The 9516-nt window shown below is 32.4% G+C and overlaps 1 long non-coding RNA gene across 1 annotated transcript; it reads right to left on the bottom strand.

The window, feature by feature from the left end:
* Positions 1-1361: 1361 nt before the first annotated feature.
* LOC145141167 (uncharacterized) lies at positions 1362-4008 on the bottom strand. Its single transcript, XR_013722476.1, has 3 exons — positions 3026-4008; positions 2353-2453; positions 1362-1520 (listed from the first exon to the last, which is right to left on the bottom strand). It is a non-coding gene; the product is annotated as an uncharacterized LOC145141167 (long non-coding RNA).
* Positions 4009-9516: the final 5508 nt, after the last annotated feature.

Genomic DNA, 9516 nt, shown 5'->3' with positions numbered 1-9516 from the left:
TGTCGTGAAACTTCGACAGGTCATAACTTCTTCGTTATAACTTGGATTTTGGTATTTTTTATATATCTGTAATCCTTCGCACAACCACTACAACTTTTTTAATAGATATCGGCTTTATCTAATATTTATTTTTGACGCTCATTTTTATTCTTAATTAATTAAACCCTAATAATTAAGCATAAAACACATAATTCACATAATATTCACATAATTCCTTTTCATTTCCTCAAAATGAGTTACAAAGGTTAACCTAGATTATAACGTCAATATTAATGTCTAGCCTAGAAACACGGACATTACGGTAGAATTACATCCAAGACTTTTGGAGCGGAGCTGCATTATTGTAAGGCCTTGTGACTTCGCCTCTAGCAATAAAAATAAGGCTTGCAGGTAAAGGTTAAAGGCATGAACAATGGGTAATATCCTCCATAATTTATTTATTTTACATTTTTGATCTGTATATGATAAAAAGGAATAGACAGAGAAATAAGGTTCAAACAACTAAAAAAGCCTTCAGAAGTTGAAAAACAATTAGAAATGTTAAAAAGGTTACAAAAGACTACCTATGGGTTCTCCTCTTTTTACAAAAGTGTGAACAACAAGGTTTTAAGGTCGCACATTGCGGCGGAAGGTTAAGCGATCAATTTTTTATACAATATGTTTAAAGTTTAATTTCACGTTGTTTGATAGATTTTAATTTAGAATGTTGGTGGAGAGTGCATAAAATGTATTTTGGTATGTTATATGTTTTGAAACATGTCTTCGTCATAGAAATGAAAACATCTTTAAGTTTAAATAACATCGTTGTAATTGGATAGAATTTTCAAAGTACCATTTTGTAAAATGTTAATTAGAAGAAACAAAAGTTGAATGTTATAATAAACAAATCAATAAAAGTAGAATGCTCATATTAAATACACAAGTAAGTATGATGCTATTTCTTGTATTTAATCCTACAACACAAACATAAAAACAAAATGAGCATATACATATCCTATAACTGTTAATCATGTAAACATTGTTTTTTTAAGGCATTCTACTCACTTATAGCATGAAAACATTGTTTTTTCTATTACATGACAATTTTTTTTTTAATTTTACTACATTAGGACCATTTTTGTATGTTTTCATTAAACCATTACACATGAGCCATTTGTATGATTTTATTATTACACGGTGTCCATTTTTGTTTTGTTTTGTTTTTTTTTCTCTTTCAATGGAATCAACATTCCATTCCTTTAATTTCATCATATCGAACATTAAAGGTAATGACATTTACTTATTCTCCCATTAGTATGTAAAAGAAAGATTTATCAAACCTACTTAGCATTGGTAAAACATTTATCAAATACCAATCATGAATCGCGAGCGTTTCAATTATTGGTCATAAGCATGTGCCATAATACATTTTACCTCCCAGGAACCGGTATATGATCCATTAAATTACAAACACCTTGACACTTAATTGCTTAAAAAATAAGGTTGATCCGCTTGTCCCAATATTTTGCCGGCTGTTTCATCTGTGTTTATATCAAAACAAACAAAATATTTAAAAAAAATAGATACCTTATGGCTAGATATTTTAAAATAATCAATAAAAATGTCTCAAATAAATATGAATAATGATAGAAAAGATGATGGTTTATTTTTATAAAGTCAATAGCAAAAATGAATGAAGATTAAATATGTAATTAAATGCATCGACCCTTCAACATCACAAACCATATCATAATCACAGTTTCAGTCAAACTCTTAAAGCCAATATGCATAAATTGAGTATGCAAAAAAATCACTGCTTCTCAAATTGCATTTTTTATTCAAATCTATACATCATAGCCATGGATGCAAGTGAATGGTTGATTCATAATTAAGTGTTTAATTAGGAAATGCATGCACTAACTTTAAATTTTCTTTTTATAACATCTATAGTGTAGTAGTAATACATATTAATTATTTTTTTATAATTATAGTGCGTACTCTTGTTAGAAATCTTGAATCTGTCATTTGTGTAGGTGGTACAAAACCCGATGTTTCGACTTTTGGTGTCGACCAATTTGACGATTTTGACCCTAGTGAAAAGAGATTTATGTATCATATTTTAACCAGTGGATGTTTAGTAGTTTTCTATGGTACTTTCGAACATACCTAACAAATCACTCATGAACTGCCAATATATAGTTGAATGTTAATCTCCTACGTATATCTTTCCTATTGCTCATCTCCACATTCACATACTAATTGAACCCTATCCATATATCAAATGCTCTACATTGACTGAAATAAACACTAAATTAAAGAAACACATGAAAAAAGATGAAGAATGAAAAAAATTTAAAATTTGAACAATTGTACCTCGTTAGGCTTCTTGCGAGAGCTAGTTTTTCAGATGAAGCAGGGTTCCTGTCCCAACTCCAGTACGTGCTTGATTTCATTAGGATCGAAAAACTTACCGCCTGAAACGTTAAAATGGTGGCCAGAACATTGATCAACTGTACCTCATGCTTAAAAAGTTGTACATTTGCTAACCTGGACCAGTCATTTTTCTACTTCTATTCAAATATTTCATTATTCAAATAAGAGTTGGGAGTAGATTTTATGAGAACTACTATCTGTTATGGAGGCAACGATGAGATGCTCAAAATAGATAATGGACTTAGATTTTTAGGTTTACAAAAAAGGAAGAATGTATCCAAGGATCCAAGCACGGTGAAGATAAATGTTTCTTTAAGTTCACTTTAGGAACAGTAAGAACATCATTTGTGAGCGGCATGACATTGGCTGGAAGAGTGTGCAGCCATGGTCAGCCAATGTCATGAGTTATAATGCCCTAGCTAAAACGATTCATTACACCAATAAATATACAAATTAAGAATCAAAAGCATACCTGTTAAAAGAAAAAAAGATAGAGAACCCGGTGAATCAGAAGGTAGATTGATTTTGTACATCTAGCGTATTCAAGAACTTCATGGAATTGAACACGAAAAACGAAATCAAATGATTAAAAAACATAGAAAAATTTAATTACCTGCTAATACTTGATAACATTCTAGAGCACCAAAAAAGAATCAAAATCTCGCCAAGCTCCTCACTTCTGGCAGAAATCAAAGACGCCGTACTTATTTCACAGACTCTGACAAAATCAAAGACGTCATACTCCTCATTTAACCGAAGATAAAAGATCTAAAAAGTAAAAACAAAAAAATAACATAAATCGAGCGACATAGCATCAGGGGTTGAAAGATCTGGAGGATGGCGGTGTTGGGATGTCTTTCGCATCCATCTCGAGATGGGTTATTCGAGGATGATGAAAGAGTGGCGTCAATTTTTGGGGGATATCTAGGGTTTTTCTTAATCTTGAATGGAGAGAGGCAAAGAGACGCATTTTGGTTGCAGAGAGGAGGAGAATCAATTTAGCTTAACGATTCGACATCATCAGATTTGTTTGTAGAGATAGAGAGAGACAGTTCGAGAAGATGATTTTTACCAACATCCTATCTTCCAAGAACTCATTCCTCTTCAAAGTTATTCATCTGCTACTACTGCAACAAAAATTCAAAATTTTAAAATTAACTCAGTAAGATTTGGTTGAGGTGTAGAGAGATAATCAAGATTAAAATGTAAAAAGTATATATAAATTAAAGAAATGACCAATGAAAAGTGTTTGTTTATCTGTGACAATAGTTCTAGTGGCGGTCGACGGAGGTGATGGCTTCGGGAGTTCCGACAGAGACGATGGAACAAATGCTTGAGTGGGTCATGGAGGACATTGATGGAGAAGACGAAGGTGTGGGGAGGCGGCATCAATTATGCTGAAGATTTCCATTAGGGTTTGTTTGTTGGTGGAAGAAAGAAAAACCGTGGTGGTAAGTACGACGTAACTGAGGGGTGGTCTTAGGGTTTTTTTTACCGAGAGAAGAAGAAAACTCGTTTAGTAGAAAGAGAAACGGGATGATTTCTGCGAAGGAGAAGAAGAACGGATATAGGGGAAGGGGGGCAACAACTGAAATGATTTTTTCCGGGATCTTAGGCTTCTTCACAACTCATCATTTGGACTAAAGAACTCGGTCAAACCAGAAGTTTATATGCATTGGTTAAGTGTACTTCATTCGTTCATGTTTTGTACAACCTTAAAAATATTATTATTTTATTGATGGCTACTTGTATTATTGTCTTAATGATTTGAACGTCTTAAAAAATAGACAAAACTGCACAAATGATTCCTGTGGTTAGCTGAAAATTGTCACTTTGGTCCAAAAAGGTTTGGACTAGCACCAGAGGTCAAAACTTTTCATTTTGTTGCGAGTTTGATCCACTTTTCTATAAACTTTTTCATAATGACTATTTTGCCCTTATTTTTTTTTCTTTTTCAGTTTTTTTATTATTTAAATACTTTTTATGATTAAAAGAAAAAAAGAAAAAAGAAAATTTTCATTTTCTATTTTATTTTTATAATTTTTTATAACAAAATAAAAAAAATAAAAATAAAAAATCTCTCTCTCTCTCTCTCTCTCTCTCTCTCTCTCAGAGAACGTCACTACCCTTACTCCCTCACCCAGGCTTTACTCTCGCCGGAAATTGTGAACACCACAGGCAGAAAAGATGAACACCACCGACAGAAAAGATGAACGCCACCAGATCGAAGCTCTGGTAGCGAAACCCTAACCCTAAAAGTTCTAGGCTGTGACACAAAGATCGAAACTAGGGATTGAATCGACCGCAACCTCTGAAAACCCTACGGTTTTAGGAAATGAGAATGGCCGCAGCCTCTGAAGCTGAAGCTCACCTGAGGGTCGTTTGATGGAGCCAGGAGGGTCGAGAGACGGCGTGGTCGGTGCTAAGGCTTGTGTTCTGTTCATCTTGAAACCGTCATCGTCTTCTTTCTTCTTCTGATTCAATCGGTCAGCAACACACGAAGGAGGAATAAGGACTCCGGTCCTCTGCCTTTGTCTGATTGAGAAGAGGGACCCGATTGGAAGCAGCAACAGATTGAGGGGGATGTCTTTTTACCAACAACAATGCAATACCGGAGGCAATCGTCAAGTCTCTGAATCAAGAATCATCAGCTACGACATCCATGTTCAAGAATCAATAATCATCACCAGAAAAGTCCAAGTTCAAGAAATCAAAAACCAAAAAAAGTTTTAGGATTACTTCTCTATAACTCAAGAATCATCAGTTATGTCATCGATTCAAAATCAGATCTAAATAGAGTCAAAGCTCTGTCATTTGTTTAGTGTTGAGGAAATTGGTCCATGGTGATATCAGATGTGGTAGCTGCCGCCGATTTGGAGGTTGGAGGTGAAGTTCTAAAAATTTCCTAGGTTAGGTTAAAGAAGATGATTTTGTTACAGGTTCTGGGTTTGAAGATTCCCACAAATTTTATGATTTTGTTACAGGTTCTAGATTTGAAGATACCCATAAATTTTACTGATTCTGTTCACGGTTAATCTAGAGATTGAATATGAAGTTTTGAAAAATCCTAAAGAGTTTATTGATTTCATTTGGTGATTGGATATGAACATCTAGACGATCGACTGCAGATTTTGATTTGTTAGAGAGAGAGAGAGAGAGAGAGAGAGAGAGAGAGAGAGAGAGAAATTTAATTTAATTATTTATTTTTTTTATTTTTTCAAATCTGAAAATCAGGAAAACAATTAACAAAAAAGAGAAAATCATATTAAAAAGGGTAAATTCGTCATTTTGAAAAAAATCAGAATAGATTGGACCAAACAAGCAACAAAATGAAAACTTTGGACCAGTGGTGCTAGTCCAAACTTTTTTGGACCAAAGTGGCAATTTTGAGCAAACCACAAGGACCATTTGTGCAGTTTAGTCTAAAAAAATATTATTATTATATTGAATCTATTTATAGAAATAGTGAGATTTCTTTTATTAGATAGTAAAGATATATATATATATATATATATATATATATATATATATATATATATATATATATATAGGTAAGTTCAATTGAGAAAATAAAAAAAAGTTAAGAATGGGGGAATCATTCTCAGTCACTCATTTATTTTTGCCGCAAAAGTCCCCGTCGTACCAGCGGAAATGGGAAAGGAATAGACATGTATTTTCAACAAAACATATTTCCTTAAATTATGCTAATAATTACCTTAATATATACAAAACATAGTTTTTTCGTTTTTTTTTTAATTTTTAAGAATATATTTTTATCGAAAAAAGATTTTAAATATACCAAAATTCATGATTTTTTATTCTCTACAAATAGACATCCATATTGATATAGTTTTAAGATAAAATAAAAAAATTATTTTTTTTATATTTTCAGCTATCGATATTCATAAGTGAATAAAAATGCATCAAATTTTTATTACAGTACATTCGTTATTCACTTATCAATAAAAAGTATGATTAATTTTTTTTTACAATTTAAGTATCATTCATATATGAATATAACATATAATAAACATAGTATATTCATATTTAAATATTAGACGATGCATTCACTTGTGAATATTACATAGTATATTCACTTGTGAATATTAGATGATATATTCACTTATGAATATTATATGATATTTTCATATGTGAATATTACATAGTATTACATGGTATATCACATGTGGGTATTGCATAGTATATTCACTTGTGAATATTAGATGATATATTCACTTATGAATATTACACAGTATATTCACATATGAATATTACAAGGTGTTTTCACAAATATATATATATATATATATATATATATATATATATATATATATATATATATATAATTTTTATATGTTATTCACATATGAATAACATACAGACTTGCATATTTTTTTTGTTTTAATAATCATATACTGATTCAGGTGAAAAAACATATTCATATGTGAATATAACGTGATAATTTAGTTTATGCATTTCATCAAACAGTTGGAGTGCATACAAGTTAATTTTTTTAAAAATGTTAAAAACATGATACTTTGGCTGGTGGGGGAGTGTTCCTCTAGAAATGTTGGTCCTGTTGATTGTAGGAAGCTACAATGTGGTGGTTTTTCATCGTCGGTGCCGTCATCTGCTCCTACTCCAACTTCACATTCTGTTCCCATTACACTAGTGGTTGCCATGGAATTTGATCCATGTAACGCTGCTTATTTTCTCTTAGCGGTTGTCGGATAAGGACAAAGATGAAGTTCGAGGTCGCCGTTGTCTGAGATGGTGATGATAACCCTAATCGGAGTTAGATCTGCAATGGTGGTGCTAAATCGTCTCCTCTGACGGCGGTGCCAAATCGTCGCCATCAAGTGGATTTCGTGACCCAGATTCACGGTTGCTTATGTGGTAGGATGAGAGATGTAGTGGTGATGTGTAGATTAGAGACGAAGATATTGATGGAGTCCAAGACAAATTTGCCACCGCTCATTAATGTATTTGGATTATTTACAAGTTTGCCACCGTGTGTTTTTTAAGCTCATTAAATGATTGGCTGAGAATGGTTCCCCCATTCTCAACCTTTTTTTCTCAATTGAACCATCCTCTCTCTCTCTCTCTCTCTCTCTATATATATATATATATATATATATATATATATATATATATATATATATATATATATATTTATATATACATCCTAAGATACCTTTGTGAACCGTTATTTTCTATCATTGGTGGATTTTTTTTAATAAAAAACTGGGATTTCGATTAGGGTTACGTGTGCTGCCTTTTGTTTTCCACCGCCTAGATACGTGTCCGCCTTTGTTTTCCACCACTTAGATACGTGTCCCATGCTTATTTTTCCCACCAACAATCTACCATTTTTTTATCTACTTTATATTCCACTTTTGAAACTCTGTGCTGGAAGAACTCAAAGACCGCATTGTGCTAATAAGGGGGCGGATTCAGACGATTCGCAAAGAATCCTTTGTTGACATTGAAGGAGTGGTAAAAGTTCCCCCACAAGCCATCAAAGATACCTTTCGGCAGATGAAATACATAAGTGTTTTTTTTTTCAAATACTTTTCTCTAACTTTTGAACCAACAACACTAAGCATTTGTAGTTAATTGATAGGATGAAGTTCAAGTTAGGAAGATTTATTGTGTAAATAGGGTTGCTGCTATTCTTTCTATAAATGTTGAAGATGCTTCCAGAAGTGAAGCGCAAATAGAGAAGTCTTTGGAGGTAAATTATGAAGAATACAAAATCAATCTGCAAAAATTTGTAACTATTTTGTAGATTTTGTAACTCTTTTGTAGGTTTTATATATTATCGATGGAGATGGTGCTGACCACCGAATACGGGAGCGGTGGCGTCCAGTCGGAGATGCCGACTCTAATCTCAACCTTCTTCGGTAGGTTAGGAAGCAACACGTACCTGTTCTGTTCTACTCCACCGACTCACTCTACCTCACACCTACTTCACAGCTACTGCTTCCTCTCCCTCTCAGATTAATCATCCTCTTTTATTGCTTATCTACCAATCGACTCCAAAGAGTAACAGAAAAGGAACGACGACGACTGTGATCAACATTGCCTTACCCACTACTCACCAACTCTGCTTCCTTTGTCGTTCCTTTCCGTCTATTAAAACCCTAATTTTCATATGGGTTTTGTGGATTGGTTTTTGGTTGATTCGCACATGACCTAACCACAAACTCTTATAATCAACGATTTTCCCTTGCCCAGGTTATCTTGAAGGTTCCGAAATTATTTCAACTCTTTTCTATTACTAAAAATCTATAAAAAAAAATTGAGTTTCAGGTTTTTTTGGGGAAATCTCCAGAAAAGTCTCAATATTTACGGAAAAGTTACACTTTAATCCCAAGATTTTTTTTTGAACGAAAAAGTCCTAAAAACTGGCAAAAATTTATAGTTTGACCCTTTTTGACCGGTTGAAACCGATACCAAATTAATTTTGGACTATTTCGTAAACTAACCCAAAATATTGGGACTTTTCTGTAAACAAAAATATTATGACTTTTTTTGCAAACAAAACCCTTATTATTATTATTATTATTATTATTATTATTATTAAAAATATAAATAAGATTACTATTTTTTGAACTTGTATTATTAATATTGTTAATAAAACATATAAATGCATTTAAATGAAAAAATAATGACGTTGTTTAAGGGTGGAGGTGGAGGAGATGGTGATGATTTTAGCATTGAAATCATAAACTTTTGTTTGTATATTTTTACTTTGTATATGTTCATTTCATAATTGTTATTATTGTTTTCAATTCAGAATATTAATACTTAACAATTTAAAAGAAATTGCATATTTGTAAAATTGTTTATAAATAGTTTAAGGTAGAAAGATTTCTCACTTTGTATATAAAATTGTTTAAGGTAGAAGAATTACTTTCCAAATCCAACATATCCACTACAAACATCTACATAGGTAGCCTATATCAAAATTCAAAAGTATTAATTACAACATCCGACTCCCAGGTATAATATATATATACATTTATTTATGAGTTGTTTAACCAACTCGACGAGTTGGATGCCCCAACTCGTCGAGTAGAGGCGGATTGACCACGTGGGTTT

Source organism: Lactuca virosa, chromosome 9 (assembly GCF_052849685.1).
Source record: "Lactuca virosa cultivar CGN04683 chromosome 9, Lactuca_virosa_CGN04683_v6, whole genome shotgun sequence".
Lineage (NCBI taxonomy): Eukaryota > Viridiplantae > Streptophyta > Magnoliopsida > Asterales > Asteraceae > Lactuca > Lactuca virosa.
The sequence above is the reverse complement of the archived record's forward strand: the minus strand, read 5'-3'. Positions and strand labels throughout refer to the sequence as shown.